A 7,127-nucleotide genomic window follows, 5' to 3' on the forward strand; every position below is an offset into this window, starting at 1 on the left:
TGGTAGTAAAAATGTCATTAGGTAATCTTAGGGCAAATGTATGTGAATGAAGACTTATGCTCAAGATGTCATGGGAGAAGAGAAAAGACTGGGGCCTATTTTATTCATTGAGTTCCAAACCATTTTTTACTCTTCCTTGTTCTGGTCTGTGCAGGGGAAGCTGATCCCTATGGACTGTGTCTCCCTTATTCAATTTGGTTGCTTGCTGAATTGTAGTTAGTATTCATGTTTGAAATCACCAGAAGATCGGAATGGTGAGAAAACTTGAGAGGAAGACAAGAGTATTTTCCCCCACTTTCTCTTTGCTTAAACATATCACATTCCTGAGAGTAGCTGCATCCCTTCAAGATGTGCCAGGCAACACTCCCCACAGTTCCCAATCTCTTTTGACTTCTAAACACATTTCCTTCCCTTGTCCTTCCAGGCCAAGGGGTGGTCACAAGCTGTTCTCTTTGTTTACACTCTCTGTACCTTGCCATCCCTTCTTTATTGTCACATCTCTAGAGTAGCCTTCACCCTAACACCAGGGATGACCTTTCTTACCTGCCAGAATCCTACCTGCTGCTTAAATGATACTAGCGGTGCCACTGAGCCAGCACGCCTGCACTTCAGCAGCCCTCCAGTCTCCTTGGTGCCTTAGAAGTACAACTCATTTCTGTTGGCCAGAGTTCCTCATACCTACCCCAAATTTCATTCCTTCATTCTTCAGGTTTTATATTTATTTTAGTCTGCTAAAAATGGCTGGGAACATTATACCAAGCATGTGTTGGTGTTTATAATGTGAATTTATTAGATTAAAAATTTACAGTTCTGAGGTCATGAAAGTTTCCAAATCAAGGCATCATCAGAGAAGCTGTCTCACACCAGCTCCAGCTGTGGGTGGTCAGGCACATGGCAGTGCGTGATGGCAGCTCTGTCCAGATCAAGGCATCAAGCCAGGCTCCCTCCCTAAGCATTTACTTTTCTATTTCTTTAGTTCTACCTCTTACCATGCTTGTATCCCCTCAATTTTAGAACATAACAGTGCTTTTAGACTTCATTTTGTCCTTTCAGTTCTTTTCACCTTCTATCCTCTTTTCAATGAGGATGCAAATTTATATGATTTCCATATCTACATGTAATCAAAATGGTCAATTTTCTGATTTCATATTTGCACAAGATAGCAGCTAAAGCTGCCCTTCTTACCACATTTCTACATTTCATTCTCCTATATATGTTTTCTGTCCTTTGGGTTTACTGAAACAGAATTCACAAAGTTTGCAATCATCTTGTAACAGGAAATCCAATGGGTTTGCCTCATTTCTATTCTGCCTCATTGTTATTAATAATGAAATATATTAATCACTGTGCTTCTATTCTTTAAATTCTGACCATAATGGAATTCTTACCAGTTTTAATTCTTCCTCCATTAAGACAGATTTCTCTTTTCTATATTGAATTTTATTCTTTCTTCTCCTTCTTATTATTGTCATTTCACAGATTACAATATCTGCTTTCATGGTTCAGTTTTGAGATATTATAATTGTCCTGTATGACATTAAAATGAAAATTACAGGCCATTATACATTTTTTCATAACCTATAAAATTGTGTATGGCAGAGTGTAAACTCCAATGTAAACAGTAGTCCACAGTTAGTAACAATGCTTCAATATGTGTTCTTCAATTGTAATGCATGTACCACACCAATGAAAGATGTTGTTAATGGGGGAAAGTGTGGGAGTGGGAGGGGGTGGGATATATGTGAATCCCCTATATTTTCTATTAACATTTATGTAATCTAAAGCTTCTTCAAAAATAAAAAAACCTGCTTTCTTCTCTTTTATGTCAATTCTTATCAACATTTTTACTCAATCACATGACTTCAATTCATTGCTCCCGATCATGAGTTTATCTTCAGTTCTTTTCAGCAGTTTTTATTATGAAATTTTATTATGAATTATACTAGTATGTCTGTTTTTATGTATACATATTCTAATATCACCTTTCACTAAACATATCTAGCCATCAGTCCAAGTTCCCACCACCAAAGTTTTTTGATGACTTCCTTGAAAATAGTGTATAACATTCTCCAGGCTGCTGAACTGAAAATGTAGCTTCATATTTGACCCCAACTTCTACCTCCTGTATCTCCAATAATCCCATCCTACTGCCATCACTTTATATCAGATCCTAAAAATTCACAGAAATATGACTCTATCATATTTCTTCCAAGATAAAAACATGCAGCAGCTTCCCAGTTTATGAAATATTTAAATCATTACTGTTTTAATGTATGTATTCCTCTGTGAGCTTCTGAGGTTTTTTGTGTTTAGCAGTCATTCTGTATTTATGACACACTGACTTTTATATCTACTGTTTTCCTATATTACAGTTAGCCTTACCATGCATAGTATAAGAATCTTGCAGGAAAGAGCAATAAAAAATGTTTTAAAGGGCTATAGCCAAGATTTAGGTAGAAAGCAGGTATTTTTCCATCTCTCTGCTTTCCTTTCTCTACAAGCTCCTTCCTGCCAAACTCATTTACATAAGGGTGTCAGTTATCACCTCTAATCAGAACATTCAAAAACATGTGCAAACACACACACTTCATGCTTATCCTCCAGTCTCACATTTTCCCTTCACTTAATTCATGCTAAAAATAAAAGTCAAATATTGTCTTTGTCTTTTATTTTTTTCAAAAGATTGTTGTCTTCTGACTCAATATTGTGTCCTGCGAAAATTAAGTTATTTTTTTAGCACAAAATAATACTGAAAATTTTATTAAAATTTAATAACAATAACTCAACTCTTTTTTCAGTTTTTATGAAGTTTTTGTGGTAAATATTAAACTAATTTCAAAAATATTCATGTAAACCAATCAGATACTAAGAAAGCTTTTACAAAGAGCTTCTCAAATCTTTTTAATATCTACCTTCTTTCTTGGGTTGAACAGTAGTATTACTATGATAATATTACATGTTCTTATTCTTATTAAAATTAGTTGTTTTCAGGATTAATGGTTATTAGCAAATCCTGATTTTTATTATCTGCTAAGATAGAGAGAGACATGATATTTAAAGTTATTTTTCAGATGCTTGTGAACTATTTTATGGTAAAATAAAGAACTGTTTGAGGGGAATGGGTGTAGCTCAGTGGTTGAGTGCCTGCTTCCCAAGTACAAGGTCCCAGGCTCGATCCCCAGAACCTCCTAAAAAAAAAGTAATCTTCAGTCTCCAGCTGAACTTTGTACTATAAAGTTTTTTATTTTTATGATATTTACATAATAAATATTAATCTTAATCACTAAGTTCTTCTTCGTCACTGAAATATGTGCTTTTCTTTATCCTTGGGCGTCTTGAATCATCTGAGGTTGAGGCGTCCCCTGAACTGGGTTTCCATCTTTTCTGTTCTTCTTCAATTTTGGCTTGCTGGAAAGCTGTGGCCTGACCGAGACTGTCAAGAGCAGGATCTTCCCCTTCATCTTCACTTTCTTCTACTTCCTCAATTTCTTCTTCTGGTTCAGGAATTTTCTTTTTTTCCTTTTTCTCTTTCTTCTTTGGAGGTTCACGTGCTCCCAGCATATTTTTAGGACAGGCATAACTTAAGTGCCCACTTTCTCCACATTCATAACACTTAGATTTATCAAAGTAGTTTCGCCTTCAGATGAACTCGGCTGCTCTTCCATTGTCAGTAGCAATGCTTGCTTTTATCACTCTACCAAATAACTGTTTGTTGTTTATTGCTCTTGTACAGTTTTGAGCAGATTCTTTATCCAAAAATAAAATAAATGCAACCCCTTTACTCTTCCTGGTATCTTTATCTTTCATTATAGTAACCTTTACAACTTTGCCAAACTTGGAAAATATCCGATATAAGTCATTGTTTGTTAGGGAAAAGGGCAAGTTGGATACATACACTGTACTTTTACTTGGAGCCAATCCACCACACATTCCTTCAGGTGAGTCTTGTCCGAGAGACCAGAAGAGTGTGAGCCCTCTGCCCAGCTGGGGCTCAACCCCGACTATTTCTCGCCCCACGCGGCAGCTCTGGCATCCCGAGTCCCGGGAGAGTGCAGGCGCCCAAGTCAAGAAGATGACAGCGCCTCCGTCTCTCCCTTGCTGCAGTCGGAACGCGCCTGGGATGCGGTCAGAGCCCCCGACCCGGAGGCGGGCCCAGGAGCGGGCGTAACAGTTCTTCATGAATGAAACAGGTATCCTGAAAGACATTCACCTCCAGAGATTTTCCTTCTGAACCAAGTTAAGTTACTCAGGGATGTTGCATCATGGTTAGAAGTTTGTCAGTAGTTTCCATCTGCCAAGTTTCCTCTTGGCAAGGGAAACCCTTAAACAAGACTATAATGTAGAATAAGGAGGAAAATTAAAGTAGGACTGATCACTCCTAAAAATTACTTGTGTCTATGGATTCACAAGGAGGACTGTCCATTTTTACTCTCTTAACGGGAACTTAAGCAATTGCTTTATATTTCCTAAAAAATTAATCTAATTATAAATGATCCATAAAGTTATTTTCTTCTACAGAATAATATACATTCATATGTTGAAAGAGGACAGACTTGTTTACTATATTAGCATCATATTCGGATAACACATTTTCTAATTAGCACTTTCTCCATGAATTTTAGTAGCTATTATGGGATCTCTATACAAAGTTTATTTAATCAATTCAAATAAGTGAAACATATATTTGTCTGATAAAATACTTAAAAATTAATATACACCTCTCTTTAATCTGATTAACAGGAGATAATTTACTTATTGATTTCTTGTAAAGAGCCACAGACAAGTAATTGACTTTGTCCCCATAAACATTTTGCCTGCAGATTTTAGGGACACTTGCAGGTAGAAAGAAAAATGTAGGCATTCTTGGCAGAATGGCTACCATATTTTATCTAAGTTGAAAAGCAGGCACCAAGAATGAAGAAATGTGTAAGCTCATAAAGGGAGGGGAATCTTCTTTTTCTTTAAAGTCATGAGAAAGTGAGGAAGTCACAACAAGAGATATGTGGTGTATTTACTGGCCAAGGTCACTTGGGCAAAGAACCCCAAGGAAACAATTAATATCTGCTTTCACTAGGACACTGTTAGCCAAGAATCACTTTGGGAAAAGGAGGAATATAGGGCAGATATTTTTATCACTCTGTTCTAATTGTTAAAAGACCAGTTGAAGTTTTCAGATGCAGATAAGATCAGTAGTTGGGACCTGGCATCACCTGACTTGTAAATCATAATCTTACTCAAAACACACCTCAGGGTTTGTCTTCTATAGAGATTCACAAAACTGCTCCAATCACCCCAATCATTCTAAATAAAGATACCAGAAATGTAAAAAGACCTACTAGAAGAGCTTGTGAAGGTATATACCACTGATTATAAACTCAGTGAATGAGGCTTTTCAAAAAGTAACCAAAAGGAATAAATACACAATTGAATTAATGGGCAAATTAAACTTAGTCAAGACACTGAAACTGAAATGTAAAAATAACTACAAGTGACAATGGAATATAATTTTGGATAAAAAACAAATTGGAAGATGATGGATAGTATCACACAAGAGCCTCTTCTCTGGAAACAGAATATAAATTCAGAAAAACAGAGGAAATTCTAGCACTGCCCATGATTTACACACAGATACACACCACACACACACAAATGCACAAGGCTTAGCTCACTTGTTACTTTCCTATGAAGTCATCCTGAGTTTCCCAATCACAGACAGTCTCTGCTTACAAAGAAACATACCACTCTGTGTGTTCCATTCTTGTACTACATTTTTTGTTGAATCCTAGCAGTAATCATTTGACTATAGGTTATTTCTTCTACAAAATCATATAGTTTAGAGCTGAGAGTGAGCGTGTATCCCTTAGTTTATAAATATAGTATTCTTTTAAAATTATTTCACCTCTACTTTTAACTTGTATTGCATTGTTATTAGACAATGACACATAGGAACTCATCAAATTTCTAAAATTGTTAAGATCTTTAATATTAATACTCATCTTTTTGTTATGTATAATTATATGCCAATAAAAGAAGTGAACAATGGTCTAGAAACATTAAAGTCTCCAAACTTGATTGAGTAATAGAAAGCCTGAGTGGGACAATTAAAATTGAACCTGCCTTGTGAGGTGTGGGTTCTCTTGAAGATGTTGAGAGTCATTTTTTTCCTGTGGTGAGTTAAGTCACCAGGGTCCTATTTGAGTTTTAAAAGGGAACTCTCACAGAGGCTATTGCATCCTGCTGCCCTGGGAGAGAAAGCAGTAAGAATAAAAAGGGAGAAGGGCAGATTCCTAATCAGCAGGAATTTATCCAATTTGAAAGACTCAATCCTGATCAAGGGAAATGGACTCTCTAGCTTTCTGAATAGCTAATAGACCTAACAAGAAAATTTAGCTCCATGGAGGAGTTTCCACCTTGAATATACAAGGTCTCTAGTGCAATTCCCAGCTCCTTGTAGAGAGTAGTGACCCACTGGGATATTAAACATCTAGCTGATACCTTGGGACAGGGAAAACATAGAAATTATTCTTATATTAGCATCTCTTGGGTCTCTTCTTTTTCCTAAAAAAAGAAAGTTACCTTTGTTTTATAATTTAACTTAGTTTACTCACTAAAACTCACTTCAAAATCTGCAGCAGGAAGGCTGCAGGGTAATTGATTGATAAACACTGGCAGTCTGAGAAGCTCCATAGGGACTTAAGAGGGAAGGCTGCTTTTTCTTAGTGTTTGGTTGACTCCTTACTTGTGAGCTTGTCTGTTTTCTTGCTTTTCTTTACTCTTTATCACCTCCCCCCTACTTTTCAAATTAAGTGCTGCCAGCTTATTTTTTGTTTGCTGTGTTTCCTCTTCCTCAGTTTCCTCTGTTCTGTGTGTACCGATTTTGACTAACAATGCTATCTCTTTTCCTTCCTACATCTTTCTATCTTCCGCTTTCTGTTGTTGCTCTTACATTCCACCTGTTTGTTTAGTCCTTAATTTTTCTGTCATTTTATTTCTAACTCTACTATTCCATTTTCTATCTTTTATAAACTCTTTCACTTTTGTCCTTTCTTTTCTCTTCCCCTCTCACCTCCTCACGCCAGCCTTTTCAGTCATTCTAGGAGGTGGGGCAAGATGGCATCTGAGTGACT

General features: G+C 36.5%; 1 pseudogene; it reads right to left on the reverse strand.

The window, feature by feature from the left end:
* Window positions 1-3,182: 3,182 nt before the first annotated feature.
* LOC131277585 (zinc finger CCHC-type and RNA-binding motif-containing protein 1 pseudogene) lies at window positions 3,183-3,960 on the reverse strand (annotated as a pseudogene).
* Between the last annotated feature and the right edge of the window lie 3,167 nt (window positions 3,961-7,127).

The sequence above is a fragment of the Dasypus novemcinctus genome, unplaced genomic scaffold, assembly GCF_030445035.2.
Source record: "Dasypus novemcinctus isolate mDasNov1 unplaced genomic scaffold, mDasNov1.1.hap2 scaffold_167, whole genome shotgun sequence".
Classification (NCBI taxonomy): Eukaryota; Metazoa; Chordata; class Mammalia; order Cingulata; family Dasypodidae; genus Dasypus; species Dasypus novemcinctus.